The sequence below is a fragment of the Schistocerca americana genome, chromosome 5 (genome assembly GCF_021461395.2).
Source record: "Schistocerca americana isolate TAMUIC-IGC-003095 chromosome 5, iqSchAmer2.1, whole genome shotgun sequence".
NCBI lineage: Eukaryota > Metazoa > Arthropoda > Insecta > Orthoptera > Acrididae > Schistocerca > Schistocerca americana.
The window spans coordinates 771239467-771264367 of record NC_060123.1 but is presented as its reverse complement, the minus strand read 5'-3'; positions in this window follow the sequence as shown (position 1 = coordinate 771264367).

Sequence of the window (24901 nt, the reverse complement as noted above, 5' to 3'; positions counted from 1 at the left end):
TCGGCATTAGGAGGCCCTGAACGTTACAATTAACTATCATTTTTGCGTCGGATTCGAAAATCTAGACTCACAGGAGAACGACCATATGGTGCCCGAGGCAGCAATAGACCCTTGGAGACAAGTCGGCAGGAGGCCGATGTATTGAATCTCGACGCAATTTGAGTGTTCCATCGGCATTAGGAGGTACTGAACGTTACAATTAACTATCATTTTTGCGTCGGATTCGATAATCTAAACACACAGGAGAACGACCATAAGGTGCCCGAGGCAGCAATAGACCCTCGGAGACAAGTCGGCTGGAGGCCGATGTATTGAATCTCGACGCCATTTGTGTGTTCCATCGGCATTAGGAGGCCCTGAACGTTTTTGCGTCGGATTCGATAATCTAAACTCACAGGAGAACAACCATAAGGTGCCCGAGGCAACAATAGACCCTTGGAGACAAGTCGGCTGGAGGGCGATGTATTGAATCTCGACGCAATTTGAGTGTCCCATCGTCATTAGAAGGCCCTGAACGTTACAATTAACTATCTTTTATGCGTCGGATTCGAAAATCTACTCACAGGAGAAGTTCATACGGTGCTCGAGACAGCAATATCCCCTTGTAGACAAGTCGGCTGGAGGAAGATGTATTGACTGTCGACGCAATTTGAGTGTTCCATTGTCATTAAGAGGCCCTGAGCATTACATTTAACTATCAGTTTTGCGTCGGATTCTAAAATGTAGACTCACAGGAGAACGACCATACGGTGCCCGAGGCAGCAATAGACTCTTGGAGACAAGTCGGCTGGAGGACGATGTATTGAATCTCGACGCAATTTGAGAGTTCCATCGTCATTAGGAGGCCCTGAACGTTACAATTAACTATCATTTTTGCGTCGGATTCGAAAATCTAGACTTACAAGAGAACGACCATAAGGTGCCCGAGGCAGCGTTAGACTCTTGGAGACAAGTCGGCTGGAGGACGATGTATTGGATCGCGACGCAATTTGAGTGTTCCATCGTCATTAGGAGGCCCTGAACGTTACAATTAACTATCATTTTTGCGTCGGATTCGAAAATCTAGACTTACAAGAGAACGACCATAAGGTGCCCGAGGCAGCATTAGACCCTTGGAGACAAGTCGGCTGGAGGACGTTGTATTGAATCTCCACGCAATTTGAGTGTCCCATCGTCAGTAGGAGGCCCTAAACGCTACAATTAACTATCATTTTTGCGTCGGATTCGATAATCTAAACTCACAGGAGAACGACCATATGGTGCCCGAGGAAGCAACAGACCCTTGGAGACAAGTCGGCTGGAGGCCGATGTATTGAATCTCGACGCAATTTGATTGTTCCATCGTCATTTCAAGGCCCTGAACGTTACAATTAACTATCATTTTTGCGTCGGATTCGATAATCTTAACTCACAGGAGAACGACCATAAGGTGCCCGTGGCAGCAACAGTCCCTTGGAGACAAGTCGGCTGGAGGCCGATGTATTGAATCTCGACGCAATTTGAGTGTTCCATCGTCATTACAAGGACCTGAACGTTACAATTAACTATCATTTTTCGTCGGATTCGAAAATCTAGACTCACAGGAAAACGACCATAAGGTGCCCGAGGCAGCAATAGACCCTTGGAGACAAGTCGGCTGGAGGCCGATGTATTGAATCTCGACGCAATTTGAGTGTTCCATCGGCATTAGGAGGCCTTGAGCGTTACAATTAACTATCATTTTAGCGTCGGATTCGAAAATCTAGACTTACAAGAGAACGACCATAAGGTGCCCGAGGCAGCATTAGACCCTTGGAGACAAGTTGGCTGGAGGACGATGTATTGAATCTCGACGCAATTTGAGAGTTCTATCGCCATTAGGAGGCCCTGAATGCTACAATTAACTATCATTTTAGCGTCGGATTCGAAAATCTAGACTTACAAGAGAACGACCATTAGGTGCCCGAGGCAGCATTAGACCCTTGGAGACAAGTCGGCTGGAGGACGATGTATTGGATCGCGACGCAATTTGAGTGATCCATCGTCTTTAGGAGTCCCTGAACGTTACAATTAACTATCATTTATGCGTCAGATTCGAAAATCTACTCACAGGAGAAGTTCATACGGTGCTCGAGACAGCGTTATACCCTTGGAGACAAGTCCGCTGGAGGCCGATGTATTGAATCTCGACGCAATTTGAGTGTTCCATCGTCATTAGGAGGCGCTGAACCTTGTAATTAACTATCAGTTTCGCGTCGGATTCGAAAATCTAGACTCACAGGAGACGGGCCACATGGAGCCCGAGGCAGCAATATCCCTTTGTAGACAAATCAGCTGGAGGACGATGTATTGAATCGCGACGCAATTTGAGAGTTCTATCGTCATCAGGAGGCGCTGAACGTCATTATTCACTATCATTTTTACGTCGGATTCGAAAATGTAGACTTACAAGAGAACGACCATAAGGTGCCCGAGGCAGCATTAGACCCTTGGAGACAAGTCGGCTGGAGGACGATGTATTGAATCTCGACGCAATTTGAGTGTCCCATCGTCATTAGGAGGCCCTAAACGTTACAATTAACTATCATTTTTGCGTCGGATTCGAAAATCTAGACTCACAGGAGAACGACCATAAGGTGCCCGAGGCAGCAATAGACCCTTGGAGGCAAGTCGGCTGGAGGCCGATGTATTGAACCTCGACGCAATTTGAGTGTTCCATCGGCATTAGGATGCCCTGAACGTTTTTGCGTCGGATTCGATAATCTAAACTCACAGGAGAACGACCATAAGGTGCCCGAGGCAGCAATAGACCCCTGGAGACAAGTCGGCTGGAGGCCGATGTAATGAATCTCGACGCAATTTGAGTGTCCCATCGTCATTAAAAGGCCCTGAACGTTACAATTAACTATCATTTATGCGTCGGATTCGAAAATCTACTCACAGGAGAAGTTCATACGGTGCTCGAGACAGCATAATCCCATTGGAGACAAGTCCGCTGGAGGCCGATGTATTGAATCTCGACGCAATTTGAGAGTTCCATCGGCATTAGGAGGCCCTGAACGTTTTTGCGTCGGATTCGATAATCTAAACTCACAGGAGAACGACCATAAGGTGCCCGAGGCAGCAATAGACTCTTGGAGACAAATCCGCTGAATGCCGATGTATTGAATCACGAGGCAATTTGAGTGTTCCATGGTCTTTAGGAGGCCCTGAACGTTACAATTAACAATCAGTTTCGCATCGGATTCGATAATCTAGACTCACATGAGAGCGAACATAAAGAGGCCGGAGGCAGTAATATCCCCATGGAGAGAAGTCGGCTGGAGGCCGATGTATTGTATCTCGACGCAATTTGAGTGTTCCATCGTCATTACAATGCCCTGAACGTTACAATTAACTATCATTTTAGCGTCGGATTCGAAAATCTAGTCTTACAAGAGAACGACCATAAGGTGCCCGAGGCAGCGTTAGACCCTTGGAGACAAGTCGGCTGGAGGACGATGTATTGAATCTCGACGCAATTTGAGAGTTATATCGTCACTAGGAGGCGCTGAACGTTACTATTCACTATCGTTTTTGCGTCGGATACGAAAATCTAGACTCACAGGAGAAGGATCATATGGTGCCCGAGACAGCAATATCCCCTTGGAGACATGTCCGCTGGAGGCTGATTTATTGAATCTCGACGCAATTTGAGTGTTCCATCGTCATTAGGAGGCCCTGAACCTTACAATTAACTATCAGTTTCGCGTCGGATTCGAAAATCTAGACTCACAGGAGACGGACCACATGGAGCCCGAGGCAGCAATATCCCCTTGGAGACAAGTCGGCTGGAGGCCGATGAATTGAATCTCGACGCAATTTGAGTGTTCCATCGTCAATACAAGGCCCTGAACGTTACAATTAACTATCATTTTTGCGTCGGATTCAAAAATCCAGACTCACAGGAAACGGACCATTTGGTGCCCGAGGCAGCAATATCCCCTTGGAGACAAGTCGGCTGGAGGACGATGAATTGAATATCGACGCAATTTGAGAGTTCTATCGTCATCAGGAGGCGCTGAACGTTACTATTCACTATCATTTTTGCGTCGGACTCGAAAATCTAAACTCACAGGAGAACGACCATAAGGTGCCCGAGGCAGCAATAGACCCTTGGAGACAAGTCGGCTGGAGGCCGATGTATTGAATCTCGACGCAATTTCAGTGTCCCATCGTCATTAGAAGACCCTAAACGTTATAATTAACTATCATTTATGCGTCGGATTCGAAAATCTATTCACAGGAGAAGTTCATACGGTGCTCGAGACAGCAATATCCCCTTGGAGACAAGTCCGCTGGAGGCCGATGTATTGAATGAGGCAATTTGAGTGTTCCATCGTCATTAGGAGGCCCTGAACGTTTCAATTAACAATCAGTTTCGCGTCGGATTCGAATATCTAGACTCACATGTGAGCGAACATAAGAGGCCGGAGGCAGTAATATCCCCATGGAGACAAGTCGGCTGGAGGCCGATGTATTGAATCTCGACGCAATTTGAGTGTCCCATCGACATTAGAAGGCCCTGAACGTTATAATTAACTATCATTTATGCGTCGGATTCGAAAATCTACTCACAGGAGAAGTTCATACGGTGCTCGATACAGCAATAGACCCTTGTAGACAAGTCGGCTGGAGGATGATGTATTGACTCTCGACCCAATTTGAGTGTTCCATTGTCATTAAGAGGCCCTGAGCATTACATTTATCCATCATTTTTGCGTCGGATTCTAAAATCTAGACTCACAGGAGAACGACCATACGGTGCCCGAGGCAGCAATGGACCCTTGGAGACAAGTTGGCTGGAGGACGATGCATTGAATCTCGACGCAATTTGAGAGTTCCATCGTCATTAGGAGGCCCTAAACGTTACAATTAACTATCATTTTTGCGTCGGATTCGAAAATCTAGACTCACAGGAGAACGACCATAAGGTGCCCGAGGCAGCAATAGACCCTTGGAGGCAAGTCGGCTGGAGGCCGATGTATTGAATCTCGACGCAATTTGAGTGTTCCATCGGCATTAGGAGGCCCTGAACGTTTTTGCGTCGGATTCGATAATCTAAACTCACAGGAGAACGACCATAAGGTGCCAGAGGCAGCAATAGACCCTTGGAGACAAGTCGGCTGGAGGCCGATGTAATGAATCTCGACGCAATTTGAGTGTCCCATCGTCATTAGAAGGCCCTGAATGTTACAATTAACTATCATTTATGCGTCGGATTCGAAAATCTACTCACAGGAGAAGTTCATACGGTGCTCGAGACAGCATAATCCCATTGGAGACAAGTCCGCTGGAGGCCGATGTATTGAATCTCGACGCAATTTGAGAGTTCCATCGGCATTAGGAGGCCCTGAACGTTACAATTAACTATCATTTTTGCGTCGGATTCGAAAATCTAGACTCACAAAAGAACGACCATAAGGTGCCCGAGGCAGCAATAGAGCCTTGGAGACAAGTCGGCTGGAGGCCGATGCATTGAATCTCGACGCAATTTGAGTGTTCCATCGTCATTACAATGCCCTGAACGTTACAATTAACTATCATTTTTGCGTCGGATTCGAAAATCTACTCACAAGAGAAGTTCATACGGTGCTCGATACAGCAATATACCGCTTGGAGACAAATCGACTGGTGGCCGATGTATTGAATATCGACGCAATTTGAGTGTTCCATCGTCATTAGGAGGCCCTGAACCTTACAATTAACTATCAGTTTCGAGTCGGATTCGAAAATCTAGACTCACAGGAGAACGAACCATAAGGTGCCCGAGGAAGCAATAGACACTTGGAGACAAGTCGGCTGGAGGCCGATGTATTGAGTCTCGACGCAATTTGAGTGTTCCATCGTCATTACAAGGCCCTGAACGTTACAATTAACTATCATTTTTCGTCGGATTCAAAAATCTAGACTCACAGGAGAACGACCATAAGGTGCCCGAGGCAGCAGTAGACCCTTGCAGACAAGTCGGCTGGAGGCCGATGTATTGAATCTCGACGCAATTTGAGTGTTCCATCGGCATTAGGAGGCCCTGAGCGTTACAATTAACTATCATTTTAGCGTCGGATTCGAAAATCTAGACTTACAAGAGAACGACCATAAGGTGCCCGAGGCAGCATTAGACCCTTGGAGACAAGTGGGCTGGAGGACGATGTATTGAATCTCGACGCAATTTGAGAGTTCTATCGCCATTAGGAGGCCCTGAATGCTACAATTAACTATCATTTTAGCGTCGGATTCGAAAATCTAGACTTACAAGAGAACGACCATAAGGTGCCCGAGGCAGCATTAGACCCTTGGAGACAAGTCGGCTGGACGACGATGTATTGATCGCGACGCAATTTGAGTGTTCCATCGTCATTAGGAGGCCCTGAATGTTACAATTAACTATCAGTTTTTCGTCGGATTCGAAAATCTAGACTCACGGCAGACGGACCATTTGGTGCCCGAGGCAGCAATATCCCCTTGGGGACAAATCGGCTGGAGGACGATGTATTGAATCTCGACGCAATTTGAGTGTCCCATCGTAATTAGAAGGCCCTGAACGTTATAATTAACTATCATTTATGCGCCGGATTCGAAAATCTACTCACAGGAGAATTTCATACGGTGCTCGAGACAGCAATATCCCCTTGGAGACAAGTCCGCTGGAGGCCGATGTATTGAATGAGGCAATTTGAGTGTTCCATCGTCATTAGGAGGCCCTGGACGTTTCAATTAACAATCAGTTTCGCGTCGGATTCGAAAATCTAGACTCACATGAGAGCGAACATAAGAGGCCGGAGGCAGTAATATCCCCATGGAGACAAGTCGGCTGGAGACCGATGTATTGAATCTCGACGGAATTTGAGTGTCCCATCGTCATTAGAAGGCCCTGAACGTTATAATTAACTATCATTTATGCGTCGGATTCGAAAATCTACTCACAGGAGAAGTTCATACGGTGCTCGATACAGCAATGTACCGCTTGGAGACAAATCGACTGGTGGCCGATGTATTGAATCTCGACGCAATTTGAGAGTTCCATCGGCATTAGGAGGCCCTGAATGTTACAATTAACTATCATTTTTGCGTCGGATTCGAAAATCTAGACTAACAAGAGAACGACCATAAGGTGCCCGAGGCAGCATTAGACCCTTGGAGACAAGTCGGCTGGAGGACGATGTATTGAATCTCGACGCAATTTGAGTGTCCCATCGTCATTAGGAGGCCCTAAACGTTACAATTAACTTTCATTTTTGCGTCGGATTCGAAAATCGAGACTCACAGGAGAACGACCATAAGGTGCCCGAGGCAGCAATAGACACTTGGAGACAAGTCGGCTGGAGGCCGATGTATTAAGTCTCGACGCAATTTGAGTGTTCCATCGTCATTACAAGGCCCTGAACGTTACAATTAACTATCATTTTTCGTCGGATTCGAAAATCTAGACTCACAGGAGAACGACCATAAGGTGCCCGAGGCAGCAATAGACCCTTGTAGACAAGTCGGCTGGAGGCCGATGTATTCAATCTCAACGCAATTTGAGTGTTCCATCGGCATTAGGAGGCCCTGAGCGTTACAATTAACTATCATTTTAGCGTCGGATTCGAAAATCAAGACTTACAAGAGAACGACCATAAGGTGCCCGAGGCAGCATTGGACCCTTGGAGACAAGTTGGCTGGAGGACGATGTATTGAATCTCGACGCAATTTGAGAGTTCTATCGCCATTAGGAGGCCCTGAATGCTACAATTAACTATCATTTTAGCGTCGGATTCGAAAATCTAGACTTACAAGAGAACGACCATAAGGTGCCCCAGGCAGCATTAGTCCCTTAGAGACAAGTCGGCTGGAGGACGATGTATTGGATCGCGACGCAATTTGAGTGATCCATCGTCATTAGGAGGCCCTGAATGTTACAATTAACTATCAGTTTTTCGTCGGATTCGAAAATCTAGACTCACGGCAGACGGACCATTTGGTGCCCGAGGCAGCAATATCCCCTTGGGGACAAATCGGCTGGAGGACGATGTATTGAATCTCGACGCAATTTGAGGCTTCTATCGTCATTAGGAGGCGCTGAACGTTACAATTCACTATCATTTTTGCGTCGGATTCGAAAATCTAGACTCACAGGAGAAGGATCATATTGTGCCCGAGACTGCAATATCCACTTGGATACAAGTCGACTGGAGGTCGATGTATTGACTCTCGACGCAATTTGAGTGTTCCATCGTCTTTAGGAGTCCCTGAACGTTACAATTAACTATCATATATGCGTCAGATTCGAAAATCTACTCACAGGAGAAGTTCATACGGTGCTCGAGACAGCGTTATCCCCTTGGAGACAAGTCCGCTGGAGGCCGATGTATTGAATCTCGACGCAATTTGAGAGTTCTATCGTCATCAGGAGGCGCTGAACGTCATTATTCACTATCATTTTTACGTCGGATTCGAAAATCTAGACTCACAGGAGAACGACCATAAGGTGCCCGAGGCAGCAATAGACCCTTGGAGGCAAGTCGGCTGGAGGCCGATGTATTGAATCTCGACGCAGTTTGAGTGTTCCATCGGCATTACGAGGCCCTGAACGTTTTTGCGTCGGATTCGATAATCTAAACTCACAGGAGAACGACCATAAGGTGCCCGAGGCAGCAATAGACCCTTGGAGACAAGTCGGCTGAAGGCCGATGTAATGAATCTCGACGCTATTTGAGTGTCCCATCGTCATTAGAAGGCCCTGAACGTTACAATTAACTATCATTTATGCGTCGGATTCGAAAATCTACTCACAGGAGAAGTTCATACAGTGCTCGAGACAGCATAATCCCATTGGAGACAAGTCCGCTGGAGGCCGATTTATTGAATCTCGACGCAATTTGAGTGTTCCATCGTCATTACAAGGCCCTGAACGTTACAATTAACTATCATTTTTGCGTCGGATTCGAAAATCTAGACTCACAGGAGAACGACCATAAGGTGCCCGAAGCAGCACAAGACCCTTGGAGACAAGTCGGCTGGAGGCCGATGTATTGCATCTCGACGCAATTTGAGTGTCCCATCGTCATTAGAAGGCCCTGAACGTTACAATTAACTATCATTTATGCGCCGGATTCGAAAATCTACTCACAGGAGAAGATCATACGGTGCTCGAGACAGCAATATCCCCTTGGAGACAAGTCCGCTGGAGGCCGAAGTATTGAATCTCGACGCAATTTGAGAGTTCCATCGGCATTAGGAGGCCCTGAACGTTACAATTAACTATCATTTTTGCGTCGGATTCGAAATTCTAGACTCACAGGAGAACGACCATAAGGTGCCCGAGGCAGCAATAGACACTTGGAGACAAGTCGGCTGGAGGCCGATGTATTGAGTCTCGACGCAATTTGAGTGTTCCATCGGCAATAGGAGGCCCTGAACGTTACAATTAACTATCATTTTTGCGTCGGATTCGATAATCTAAACTCACAGGAGAACGACCATAAGGTGCCCGAGGCAGCAACAGACCCTTGGAGACAAGTCGGCTGGAGGCCGATGTATTGAATCTCGACTCAATTTGAGTGTTCCATCGTCATTAGGAGGCCCTAAACGCTACAATTAACTATCATTTTTGCGTCGGATTCGATAATCTAAACTCACAGAAGAACGACCATAAGGTGCCCGAGGCAGCAATAGACGCTTGGAGACAAGTCGGCTGGAGGCCGATGTATTGAATCTCGACGCAATTTGAGTGTCCCATCGTCATTAGAAGGCCCTGAACGTTATAATTAACTATCATTTATGCGTCGGATTCGAAAATCTACTCACGGGAGAAGTTCATACGGTGCTCGAGACAGCAATATCCCCTTGGAGACAAGTCCGCTGGAGGCCGATGTATTGAATGAGGCAATTTGAGTGTTCCATCGTCATTAGGAGGCCCTGAACGTTACAATTAACAATCAGTTTCGCGTCGGATTCGAAAATCTAGACTCACTTGAGAGCGAACATAAGAGGCCGGAGGCAGTAATATCCCCATGGAGACAAGTCTGCTGGAGGCCGATGTATTGAATCTCGACGCAATTTGAGTGTCCCATCGTCATTAGAAGACCCTGAACGTTATATTTAACTATCATTTATGCGTCGGATTCGAAAATCTACTCACAGGAGAAGTTCATACCGTGCTCGATACAGCAATATACCCCTTGGAGACAAATCGACTGGTGGCCGATGTATTGAATATCGACGCAATTAACTATCAGTTTCGCGTCGCATTCGGAAATCTAGACTCACAGCAGACGGACCACATGGAGCCCGAGGCAGCAATATCCCCTTGTAGACAAGTCGGCTGGAGGAAGATGTATTGACTCTCGACGCAATTTGAGTGTTCCATTGTCATTAAGAGGCCCTGAGCAGTACATTTAACTATCAGTTTTGCGTCGGATTCTAAAATCTAGACTCTCAGGAGAACGACCATACGGTGCCCGAGGCAGCAATGGACCCTTGGAGACAAGTTGGCTGGAGGACGATGCATTGTATCTCGACGCAATTTAAGAGTTCCATCGTCATTAGGAGGCCCTGAACGTTACAATTAACTATCATTTTTGCGCCGGATTCGAAAATCTAGACTTACAAGAGAACGACCATAAGGTGCCCGAGGCAGCATTAGACCCTTGGAGACAAGTCGGCTGGAGGACGATGTATTGGATCGCGACTCAATTTGAGTGTTCCATCGTCATCAGGAGGCCCTGAACGTTACAAGAAACTATCATTTTTGCGTCGGATTCGAAAATCTAGACTTACAAGAGAACGACCATAAGGTGCCCGATGCAGCATTAGACCCTTCGAGACAAGTCGGCTGGAGGACGATGTATTGAATCTCGACGCAATTTGAGTGTCCCATCGTCACTAGGAGGCCGTAAACGTTACAATTAACTATCATTTTTGCGACGGATTCGAAAATCTAGACTCACAGGAGAACGACCATAAGGTGCCCGAGGCAGCAATAGACCCTTGGAGGCAAGTCGGCTGGAGGCCGATGTATTGAATCTCGACGCAATTTGAGTGTTCCATCGGCATTAGGAGGCCCTGAACGTTTTTGCGTCGGATTCGATAATCTAAACTCACAGGAGAACGACCATAAGGTGCCCGAGGCAGCAATAGACCCTTGGAGACAAGTCGGCTGGAGGCCGATGTAATGAATCTCGACGCAATTTGAGTGTCCCATCGTCATTAGAAGGCCCTGAACGTTACAATTAACTATCATTTCTGCGTCGGATTCGAAAATCTACTCACAGGAGAAGTTCATACGGTGCTCGAGACAGCATAATCCCATTGGAGACAACTCCGCTGGAGGCCGATGTATTGAATCTCGACGCAATTTGAGAGTTCCATCGGCATTGGGAGGCCCTGAAAGTTACAATTAACTATCATTTTTGCGTCGGATTCGAAAATCTAGACTCACAGGAGAACGACCATAAGGTGCCCGAGGCAGCAATAGAGCCTTGGAGATAAGTCGGCTGGAGGCCGATGTATTGAATCTCGACGCAATTTGAGTGTTCCATCGGCATTAGGAGGCCCTGAACGTTACAATTAACTATCATTTTTGCGTCGGATTCGATAATCTAAACTCACAGGAGAACGACCATAAGGTGCCCGAGGCAGCAATAGACCCTTGGATACAAGTCGGCTGGAGGCCGATGCATTGAATCTCGACGCCATTTGAGTGTTCCAACGGCATTAGGAGGCCCTGAACGTTTTTGCGTCGGATTCGTTAATCTAAACTCACAGGAGAACGACCATAAGGTGCCCGCGGCAGCAATAGACCCTTATAGACAAGTCGGCTGGAGGCCGTGGTAATGAATCTCGACGCAATTTGAGTGTCCCATCGTCATTAGAAGGCCCTGAACGTTACAATTAACTATCATTTCTGCGTCGGATTCGAAAATCTACTCAAAGGAGAAGTTCATACGGTGCTCGAGACAGCATAATCCCATTGGAGACAAGTCCGCTGGAGGACGATGTATTGAATCTCGACGCAAATTGAGAGTTCTATCGTCATCAGGAGGCGCTGAACGTTACTATTCACTATCATTTTTGCGTCGGATTCGAAAATCTAGACTCACAGGAGAAGGATCATATGGTGCCCGAGACAGCAATATCCCCTTGGAGACATGTCCGCTGGAGGCTGATTTATTGAATCTCGGCGCAATTTGAGTGTTCCATCGTCATTAGGAGGCCCTGAACCTTACAATTACTATCAGTTTCGCGTCGGATTCGAAAATCTAGACTCACAGGAAACGGACCATTTGGTGCCCGAGGCAGCAAGATCCCCTTGGAGACAAATCAGCTGGAGGACGATGTATTGAATCTCGACGCAATTTGAGAGTTCTATCGTCATCAGGAGGCGCTGAACGTTACTATTCACTATCATTTTTGCGTCGGATTCGAATATCTAGACTTACAGGAGACGGACCACATGGAGCCCGAAACAGCAACATCCCCTTGTAGACAAGTCGGCTTTAGGAAGATGTATTGACTCTCGACGCAATTTGAGTGTTCCATCGTCATTAACAGGCCCTGAGCATTACATTTAACTATCAGTTTTGCGTCGGATTCTAAAATGTTGACTCACAGGGGAACGACCATACGGTGCCCGAGGCAGCTATTGACCCTTGGAGACAAGTCGGTTGGAGGGCGATGTATTGGATCGCGACGCACAGTGAGTGTTCCATCGTCATTAGGAGGCCCTGAATGTTACAATTAACTATCAGTTTTTCGTCGGATTCGAAAATCTAAACTCACAGGAGAACGACCATAAGGTGCCCGAGGCAGCAATAGACCCCTGGAGACAAGTCGGCTGGAGGCCGATGTATTGAATCTCGACGCAATTTGAGTGTCCCATCGTCATTAGAAGGTCCTGAACGTTATAATTAACTATCATTTATGCGTCGGATTCGAAAATCTACTCACGGGAGAAGTTCATACGGTGCTCGAGACAGCAATATCCCCTTGGAGACAAGTCCGCTGGAGGCCGATGTATTGAATGAGGCAATTTGAGTGTTCCATCGTCATTAGGAGGCCCTGAACGTTTCAATTAACAATCAGTTTCGCGTCGGATTCGAAAATCTAGACTCACTTGAGAGCGAACATAAGAGGCCGGAGGCAGTAATATCCCCATGGAGACAAGTCTGCTGGAGGCCGATGTATTGAATCTCGACGCAATTTGAGTGTCCCATCGTCATTAGAAGACCCTGAACGTTATATTTAACTATCATTTATGCGTCGGAATCGAACATCTACTCACAGGAGAAGTTCATACCGTGCTCGATACAGCAATATACCCCTTGGAGACAAATCGACTGGTGGCCGATGTATTGAATATCGACGCAATTAACTATCAGTTTCGCGTCGCATTCGAAAATCTAGACTCACAGCAGACGGACCACATGGAGCCCGAGGCAGCAATATCCCCTTGTAGACAAGTCGGCTGGAGGAAGATGTATTGACTCTCGACGCAATTTGAGTGTTCCATTGTCATTAAGAGGCCCTGAGCATTACATTTAACTATCAGTTTTGCGTCGGATTCTAAAATCTAGACTCTCAGGAGAACGACCATACGGTGCCCGAGGCAGCAATGGACCCTTGGAGACAAGTTGGCTGGAGGACGATGCATTGTATCTCGACGCAATTTGAGAGTTCCATCGTCATTAGGAGGCCCTGAACGTCACAATTAACTATCATTTTTGCGTCGGATTCGAAAATCTAGACTTACAAGAGAACGACCATAAGGTGCCCGAGGCAGCATTAGACCCTTGGCGACAAGTCGGCTGGAGGACGATGTATTGGATCGCGACTCAATTTGAGTGTTCCATCGTCATTAGGAGGCCCTGAACGTTACAATAATCTATCATTTTTGCGTCGGATTCGAAAATCTAGACTTACAAGAGAACGACCATAAGGTGCCCGATGCAGCATTAGACCCTTCGAGACAAGTCGGCTGGAGGACGATGTATTGAATCTCGACGCAATTTGAGTGTCCCATCGTCATTAGGAGGCCCTAAACGTTACAATTAACTATCATTTTTGCGACGGATTCGAAAATCTAGACTCACAGGAGAACGACCATAAGGTGCCCGAGGCAGCAATAGACCCTTGGAGGCAAGTCGGCTGGAGGCCGATGTATTGAATCTCGACGCAATTTGAGTGTTCCATCGGCATTAGGAGGCCCTGAACGTTTTTGCGTCGGATTCGATAATCTAAACTCACAGGAGAACGACCATAAGGTGCCCGAGGCAGCAATAGACCCTTGGAGACAAGTCGGCTGGAGGCCGATGTAATGAATCTCGACGCAATTTGAGTGTCCCATCGTCATTAGAAGGCCCTGAACGTTACAATTAACTATCATTTTTGCGTCGGATTCGAAAATCTACTCACAGGAGAAGTTCATACGGTGCTCGAGACAGCATAATCCCATTGGAGACAAGTCCGCTGGAGGCCGATGTATTGAATCTCGACGCAATTTGAGAGTTCCATCGGCATTGGGAGGCCCTGAAAGTTACAATTAACTATCATTTTAGCGTCGGATTCGAAAATTTAGACTCACAGGAGAACGACCATAAGGTGCCCAAGGCAGCAATAGAGCCTTGGAGACAAGTCGGCTGGAGGCCGATGTATTGAATCTCGACGCAATTTGAGTGTTCCATCGGCATTAGGAGGCCCTGAACGTTACAATTAACTATCATTTTTGCGTCGGATTCGATAATCTAAACTCACAGGAGAACGACCATAAGGTGCCCGAGGCAGCAATAGACCCTTGGATACAAGTCGACTTGAGGCCGATGTATTGAATCTCGACGCCATTTGAGTGTTCCATCGGCATTAGGAGGCCCTGAACGTTTTTGCGTCGGATTCGATAATCTAAATTCACAGGAGAACGACCATAAGGTGCCCGAGGCAGCAATAGACCCTTGGAGACAAATCCGCTGAATGCCGATGTATTGAATCACGAGGCAATTTGAGTGTTCCATGGTCTTTAGGAGGCCCTGAACGTTACAATTAACAATCAGTTTCGCGTCGAATTCGAAAATCTAGACTCACATGAGAGCGAACATAACGAGGCCGGAGGCAATAATATCCCCATGGAGACAAGTCGGCTGGAGGCCGATGTATTGTATCTCGACGCAATTTGAGTGTTCCATCGTCACTACAAGGCCATGAACGTTACAATTAACTATCATTTTTGCGTCGGATTCGAAAATCTAGACTCACAGGAGAACGACCATAAGGTGCCCGAGGCAGCAATAGACCCTTGGAGACAAGTCGGCTGGAGGCCGATGTATTGAAACTCGACGCAATTTGAGTGTTCCATCGGCATTAGGAGACCCTAAACGTTACAATTAACTATCATTTTAGCGTCGGATTCGAAAATCTAGAGTTACAAGAGAACGACCATAAGGTGCCCGAGGCAGCATTAGACCCTTGGAGACAAGTCGGCTGGAGGACGATGTATTGAATCTCGACGCAATTTGAGAGTTATATCGTCATCAGGAGGCGCTGAACGTTACTATTCACTATAATTTTTGCGTCGGATTCGAAAATCTAGACTCACAGGAGAAGGATCATATGGTGCCCGAGACAGCAATATCCCCTTGGAGACATGTCCGCTGGAGGCTGATTTATTGAATCTCGACGCAATTTGAGTGTTCCATCGTCATTAGGAGGCCCTGAACCTTACGATTAACTATCAGTTTCGCGTCGGATTCGAAAATCTAGACTCACAGGAGACGGACCACATGGTGCCCGAGGCACCAATATCCCCTTGGAGACAAGTCGGCTGGAGGCCGATGTATTGAATCTCGACGCAATTTGAGTGTTCCATCGTCAATACAAGGCCCTGAACGTTACAATTAACTATCATTTTTGCGTCGGATTCAAAAATCCAGACTCACAGGAAACGGACCATTTGGTGCCCGAGGCAGCAATATCCCCTTGGAGACAAATCAGCTGGAGGACGATGAATTGAATATCGACGCAATTTGAGAGTTCTATCGTCATCAGGAGGCGCTGAACGTTACTATTCACTGTCATTTTTGCGTCGAATTCGAAATCTAGACTCACAGGAGACGGACCACATGGAGCCCGAGGCAGCAACATCCCCTTGTAGACAAGTCGGCTGGAGGAAGATGTATTGACTCTCGACGCAATTTGAGTGTTCCATCGTCATTAGGAGGCCCTGAATGTTACAATTAACTATCAGTTTTTCGTCGGATTCGAAAATCTAAACTCACAGGAGAACGACCATAAGGTGCCCGAGGCAGCAATAGACCCTTGGAGACAAGACGGCTGGAGGCCGATGTATTGAGTCTCGACGCAATTTGAGTGTTCCATCGTCATTACAAGGTCCTGAACGTTACAATTAACTATCATTTTTCGTCGGATTCGAAAATCTAGACTCACAGGAGAACGACCATAAGGTGCCCGAGGCAGCAATAGACCCTTGTAGACAAGTCGGCTGGAGGCCGATGTATTCAATCTCGACGCAATTTGAGTGTTCCATCGGCGTTAGGAGGCCCTGAGCGTTACAATTAACTATCATTTTAGCGTCGGATTCGAAAATCTAGACTTACAAGAGAACGACCATAAGGTGCCCGAGGCAGCATTGGACCCTTGGAGACAAGTTGGCTGGAGGACGATGTATTGAATCTCGACGCAATTTGAGAGTTCTATCGCCATTAGGAGGCCATGAATGCTACAATTAACTATCATTTTAGCGTCGGATTCGAAAATCTAGACTTACAAGAGAACGACCATAAGGTGCCCGAGGCAGCATTAGACCCTTGGAGACAAGTCGGCTGGATGACGATGTATTGGATCGCGACGCAATTTGAGTGTTCCATCGTCATTAGGAGGCCCTGAATGTTACAATTAACTATCAGTTTTTCGTCGGACTCGAAAATCTAGACTCACGGCAGACGGACCATTTGGTGCCCGAGGCAGCAATATCCCCTTGGGGACAAATCGGCTGGAGGACGATGTATTGAATCTCGACGCAATTTGAGTCTTCTATCGTCATTAGGAGGCGCTGAACGTTACAATTCACTATCATTTTTGCGTCGGATTCGAAAATCTAGACTCACAGGAGAAGGATCATATTGTGCCAGAGACTGCAATATCCACTTGGAAACAAGTCGACTGGAGGTCGATGTATTGACGCTCGACGCAATTTGAGTGTTCCATCGTCTTTAGGAGTCCCTGAACGTTACAATTAACTATCATTTTTGCGTCGGATTCGAAAATCTAGACTCACAGGAGAACGACCATAAGGTGCCCGAAGCAGCACAAGACCCTTGGAGACAAGTCGGCTGGAGGCCGATGTATTGCATCTCGACGCAATTTGAGTGTCCCATCGTCATTAGAAGGCCCTGAACGTTACAATTAACTATCATTTATGCGCCGGATTCGAAAATCTACTCACAGGAGAAGATCATACGGTGCTCGAGACAGCAATATCCCCTTGGAGACAAGTCCGCTGGAGGCCGATGTATTGAATCTCGACGCAATTTGAGAGTTCCATCGGCATTAGGAGGCCCTGAACGTTACAATTAACTATCATTTTTGCGTCGGATTCGAAAATCTAGACTCACAGGAGAACGACCATAAGGTGCCCGAGGCAGCAATAGACACTTGGAGACAAGTCGGCTGGAGGCCGATGTATTGAGTCTCGACGCAATTTGAGTGTTCCATCGGCAATAGGAGGCCCTGAACGTTACAATTAACTATCATTTTTGCGTCGGATTCGATAATCTAAACTCACAGGAGAACGACCATAATGTGCCCGAGGCAGCAACAGACCCTTGGAGACAAGTCGGCTGGAGGCCGATGTATTGAATCTCGACTCAATTTGAGTGTTCCATCGTCATTAGGAGGCCCTAAACGTTACAATTAACTATCATTTTTGCGTCGGATTCGATAATCTAAACTCACAGGAGAACGACCATAAGGTACCCGAGGCAACAACAGTCCCTTGGAGACAAGTCGGCTGGAGGCCGATGTATTGAATCTCGAGGCAATTTGAGTGTTCCATCGTCATTGGGAAGCCCTGAACGTTACAATTAACAATCAGTTTCGCGTCGCATTCGAAAATCTAGACTTACAACAGAACGACCATAAGGTGCCCGAGGCAGCATTAGACCCTTGGAGACAAGTCGGCTGGAGGACGATGTATTTGATCGCGACGCAATTTGAGTGTTCCATCGTCATTAGGAGGCCCTGAACGTTACAATTAACTATCATTTTTGCGTCGGATTCGAAAATCTAGACTTACAAGAGAACAACCATAAGGTGCCCGAGGCAGCATTAGACCCTTGGAGACAAGTCGGCTGGAGGACGATGTATTGAATCTCGACGCAATTTGAGAGTTCTATCGTCATCAGGAGGCGCTGAACGTTACTATTCACTATCATTTTTGCGTCGGATTCGAATATCTAGACTCACAGGAGACGGACCACATGGAGCCCGAAACAGCAACACCCCCTTGTAGACAAGTCGGCTGGAGGAAGATGTATTGACTCTCGACGCAATTTGAGTGTTCCATCGCCATTAACAGGCCCTGAGCATTACATTTAACTATCAGTTTTGCGTCGGATTCTAAAATGTTGACTCACAGGGGAACGACCATACGGTGCCCGAGGCAGCAATTGACCCTTGGAGACAAGTCGGTTGGAGGGCGATGTATTGGATCGCGACGCACAGTGAGTGTTCCATCGTCATTAGGAGGCCCTGAATGTTACAATTAACTATCAGTTTTTCGTCGGATTCGAAAATCTAAACTCACGGGAGAACGACCATAAGGTGCCCGAGGCAGCAATAGACCCTTGGAGACAAGTCGGCTGGAGGCCGATGTATTGAATCTTGACGCAATTTGAGTGTCCCATCGTCATTAGAAGGCCCTGAACGTTACAATTAAGTATCAATTATGCGTCGGATTCGAAAATCTACTCACGGGAGAAGTTCATACGGTGCTCGAGACAGCAATATCCCCTTGGAGACAAGTCCGCTGGAGGCCGATGTATTGAATGGGGCAATTTGAGTGTTCCATCGTCATTAGGAGGCCCTGAACGTTTCAATTAACAATCAGTTTCGCGTCGGATTCGAAAATCTAGACTCACTTGAGAGCGAACATAAGAGGCCGGAGGCAGTAATATCCCCATGGAGACAAGTCTGCTGGAGGCCGATGTATTGAATTTCGACGCAATTTGAGTGTCCCATCGTCATTAGAAGACCCTGAACGTTATATTTAACTATCATTTATGCGTCGGATTCGAAAATCTACTCACAGGAGAAGTTCATACCGTGCTCGATACAGCAATATACCCCTTGGAGACAAATCGACTGGTGGCCGATGTATTGAATATCGACGCAATTAACTATCAGTTTCGCGTCGCATTCGAAAATCTAGACTCACAGCAGACGGACCACATGGAGCCCGAGGCAGCAATATCCCCTTGTAGACAAGTCGGCTGGAGGAAGATGTATTGACTCTCGACGCAATTTGAGTGTTCCATTGTCATTAAGAGGCCCTGAGCATTACATTTAACTATCAGTTTTGCGTCGGATTCTAAAATCTAGACTCTCAGGAGAACGACCATACGGTGCCCGAGGCAGCAATGTACCCTTGGAGACAAGTTGGCTGGAGGACGATGCATTGTATCTCGACGCAATTTGAGAGTTCCATCGTCATTAGGAGGCCCTGTACGTTACAATTAACTATCATTTTTGCGTCGGATTCGAAAATCTAGACTTACAAGAGAACGACCATAAGGTGCCCGATGCAGCATTAGACCCTTGGAGACAAGTCGGCTGGAGGACGATGTATTGAATCTCGACGCAATTTGAGAGTTATATCGTCATCAGGAGGCGCTGAACGTTACTATTCACTATCATTTTTGCGTCGGATTCGAAAATCTAGACTCACAGGAGAAGGATCATATGGTGCCCGAGACAGCAATATCCCCTTGGAGACATGTCCGCTGGAGGCTGATTTATTGAATCTCGACGCAATTTGAGTGTTCCATCGTCATTAGGAGGCCCTGAACCTTACGATTAACTATCAGTTTCGCGTCGGATTCGAAAATCTAGACTCACAGGAGACGGACCACATGGAGCCCGAGGCACCAATATCCCCCTGGAGGCAAGTCGGCTGGAGGCCGATGTATTGAATCTCGACGCAATTTGAGTGTTCCATCGTCAATACAAGGCCCTGAACGTTACAATTAACTATCATTTTTGCGTCGGATTCAAAAATCCAGACTCACAGGAAACGGACCATTTGGTGCCCGAGGCAGCAATATCCCCTTGGAGACAAATCAGCTGGAGGACGCTGAATTGAATATCGACGCAATTTGAGAGTTCTATCGTCATCAGGAGCCGCTGAACGTTACTATTCACTGTCATTTTTGCGTCGAATTCGAAATCTAGACTCACAGGAGACGGACCACATGGAGCCCGAGGCAGCAACATCCCCTTGTAGACAAGTCGGCTGGAGGAAGATGCATTGACTCTCGACGCAATTTGAGTGTTCCATCGTCATTAGGAGGCCCTGAATGTTACAATTAACTATCAGTTTTTCGTCGGATTCGAAAATCTAAACTCACAGGAGAACGACCATAAGGTGCCCGAGGCAGCAATAGACTCTTGGAGACAAGTCGGCTAGAGGCCGATGTATTGAATCTCGACGCAATTTGAGTGTCCCATCGTCATTAGAAGGCCCTGAACGTTATAATTAACTATCATTTATGCGTCGGATTCGAAAATCTACTCACAGGAGAAGTTCATACGGTGCTCGAGACAGCAATATCCCCTTGGAGACACGTCCGCTGGAGGCCGATGTATTGAATGAGGCAATTTGAGTGTTCCATCGTCATTAGGAGGCCCTGAACGTTTCAATTAACAATCAGTTTCGCGTCGGATTCGAAAATCTAGACTCACATGAGAGCGAACATAAGAGGCCGGAGGCAGTAATATCCCCATGGAGACAAGTCGGCTGGAGGCCGATGTATTGAATCTCGACGCAATTTGAGTGTCCCATCGTCATTAGAAGGCCCTGAACGTTATAATTAACTATCATTTATGCGTCGGATTCGAAAATCTACTCACAGGAGAAGTTCATACGGTGCTCGATACAGCAATATACCCCGTGGAGACTAATCGACTGGTGGCCGATGTATTGAATATCGACGCAATTTGAGTGATCCATCGTCATTAGGAGGCCCTGAACCTTACAATTAACTATCAGTTTCGCGTCGGATTCGAAAATCTAGACTCACAGCAGACGGACCACATGGAGCCCGAGGCAGCAATATCCCCTTGTAGACAAGTCGGCTGGAGGAAGATGTATTGACTCTCGACCCAATTTGAGTGTTCCATTGTCATTAAGAGGCCCTGAGCATTACATTTAACTATCAGTTTTGCGTCGGATTCTAAAATGTTGACTCACAGGAGAGCGACCATACTGTGCCCGAGGCAGCAATGGACCCTTGGAGACAAGTTGGCTGGAGGACGATGCATTGAATCTCGAAGCAATTTGAGAGTTCCATCGTCATTAGGAGGCCCTGAACGATACAATTAACTATCATTTTTGCGTCGGATTCGAAAATCTAGACTTACAAGAGAACGACCATAAGGTGCCCGAGGCAGCATAAGACCCTTGGAGACAAGTCGGCTGGCGGACGATGTATTGAATCTCGACGCAATTTGAGTGTCCCATCGTCATTAAGAGGCCCTAAACGTTACAATTAACTATCATTTTTGCGTTGGATTCGATAATCTAAACTCACAGGAGATCGACCATATGGTGCCCGAGGAAGCAACAGACCCTTGGAGACAAGTCGGCTGGAGGCCGATGTATTGAATCTCGACGCAATTTGAGTGTTCCATCGTCATTACAAGGCCCTGAACGTTACAATTAACTATCATTTTTGCGTCGGATTCGAAAATCTAGACTCACAGGAGAACGACCATAAGGTGCCCGAAGCAGCAATAGACCCTTGGAGACAAGTCGGCTGGAGGCCGATGTATTGCATCTCGACGCAATTCGAGTGTCCCATCGTCATTAGAAGGCCCTGAACGTTACAATTAACTATCATTTATGCGTCGGATTCGAAAATCTACTCACAGGAGAAGATCATACGGTGCTCGAGACAGCAATATCCCCTTGGAGACAAGTCCCCTGGAGGCCGATGTATTGAATCTCGACGCAATTTGAGAGTTCCATCGGCATTAGGAGGCCCTGAACGTTACAATTAACTATCATTTTTGCGTCGGATTCGAAAATCTAGACTCACAGGAGAACGACCATAAGGTGCCCGAGGCAGCAATAGACACTTGGAGACAAGTCGGCTGGAGGCCGATGTATTGAGTCTCGACGCAATTTGAGTGTTCCATCGGCAATAGGAGGCCCTGAACGTTACAACTAACTATCATTTTTGCGTCGGATTCGATAATCTAAACTCACAGGAGAACGACCATAAGGTGCCCGAGGCAGCAACAGACCCTTGGAGACAAGTCGGCTGGAGGCCGATGTATTGAATCTCGACTCAATTTGAGTGTTCCATCGTCATTAGGAGGCCCTAAACGTTACAATTAAGTATCATTTTTGCGTCGGATTCGATAATCTAAACTCACAGGAGAACGACCATAAGGTACCCGAGGCAGCAACAGTCCCTTGGAGACAAGTCGGCTGGAGGCCGATGTATTGAATCTCGAGGCAATTTGAGTGTTCCATCGTCAATGGGAAGCCCTGAACGTTACAATTAACAATCAGTTTCGCGTCGGATTCGAAAATCTAGACTTACAAGAGAACGACAATAAGGTGCCCGAGGCAGCATTAGACCCTTGGAGACAAGTCGGCTGGAGGACGATGTATTGGATCGCGACGCAATTTGAGTGTTCCATCGTCATTAGGAGGCCCTGAACGTTACAATTAACTATCATTTTTGCGTCGGATTCGAAAATCTAGACTTACAAGAGAACAACCATAAGGTGCCCGAGGCAGCATTAGACCCTTGGAGACAAGTCGGCTGGAGGACGATGTATTGAATCTCGACGCAATTTGAGAGTTCTATCGTCATCAGGAGGCGCTGAACGTTACTATTCACTATCATTTTTGCGTCGGATTCGAAAATCTAGACTCACAGGAGAAGGATCATATGGTGCCCGAGACAGCAATATCCCCTTGGTGACATGTCCGCTGGAGGTTGATTTATTGAATCTCGACGCAATTTGAGTGTTCCATCGTCTTTAGGAGGCCCTGAACCTTACAATTAACTATCAGTTTCGCGTCGGATTCGAAAATCTAGACTCACAGGAAACGGACCATTTGGTGCCCGAGGCAGCAAGATCCCCTTGGAGACAAATCAGCTGGAGGACAATGTAATGAATCTCGACGCAATTTGAGAGTTCTATCGTCATCAGGAGGCGCTGAACGTTACTATTCACTATCATTTTTGCGTCGGATTCGAATATCTAGACTCACAGGAGACGGACCACATGGAGCCCGAGGCAGCAACATCCCCTTGTAGACAAGTCGGCTGGAGGAAGATGTATTGACTCTCGACGCAATTTGAGTGTTCCATCGTCATTAAGAGGCCCTGAGCATTACATTTAACTATCAGTTTTGCGTCGGATTCTAAAATCTTGCCTCACAGGGGAACGACCATACGGTGCCCGAGGCAGCTATTGACCCTTGGAGACAAGTCGGTTGGAGGGCGATGTATTGGATCGCGACGCACAATGAGTGTTCCATCGTCATTAGGAGGCCCTGAACCTTACAATTAACTATCAGTTTCGCGTCGGATTCGAAAATCTAGACTCACAGGAAACGGACCATTTGGTGCCCGAGGCAGCAAGATCCCCTTGGAGACAAATCAGCTGGAGGCCGATGTATTGAATCTCGACGCAATTTGAGTGTCCCATCGTCATTAGAAGGCCCTGAACGTTATAATTAACTATCATTTATGCGTCGGATTCGAAAATCTACGCAGAGGAGAAGTTCATACGGTGCTCGAGACAGCAATATCTCTTGGAGACAAGTCCGCTGGAGGCCGATGTATTGAATGAGGCTATTTGAGTGTTCCATCGTCATTAGGAGGCCCTGAACGTTTCAATTAACAATCAGTTTCGCGTCGGATTCGAAAATCTAGACTCACGTGAGAGCGAACATAAGAGGCCGGAGGCAGTAATATCCCCATGGAGACAAGTCGGCTGGAGGCCGATGTATTGAATCTCGACGCAATTTGAGTGTCCCATCGTCATTAGAAGGCCCTGAACGTTATAATTAACTATCATTTATGCGTCGGATTCGAAAATCTACTCACAGGAGAAGTTCATACGGTGCTCGATACAGCAATATACCCCGTGGAGACTAATCGACTGGTGGCCGATGTATTGAATATCGACGCAATTTGAGTGTTCCATCGTCATTAGGAGGCCCTGAACCTTACAATTAACTATCAGTTTCGCGTCGGATTCGAAAATCTAGACTCACAGCAGACGGACCACATGGAGCCCGAGGCAGCAATATCCCCTTGTAGACAAGTCGGCTGGAGGAAGATGTATTGACTCTCGACCCAATTTGAGTGTTCCATTGTCATTAAGAGGCCCTGAGCATTACATTTAACTATCAGTTTTGCGTCGGATTCTAAAATGTTGACTCACAGGAGAACGACCATACGGTGCCCGAGGCAGCAATGGACCTTTGGAGACAAGTTGGCTGGAGGACGATGCATTGAATCTCGACGCAATTTGAGAGTTCCATCGTCATTAGGAGGCCCTGAACGTTACAATTAACTATCATTTTTGCGTCGGATTCGAAAATCTAGACTTACAAGAGAACGACCATAAGGTGCCCGAGGCAGCATTAGACCCT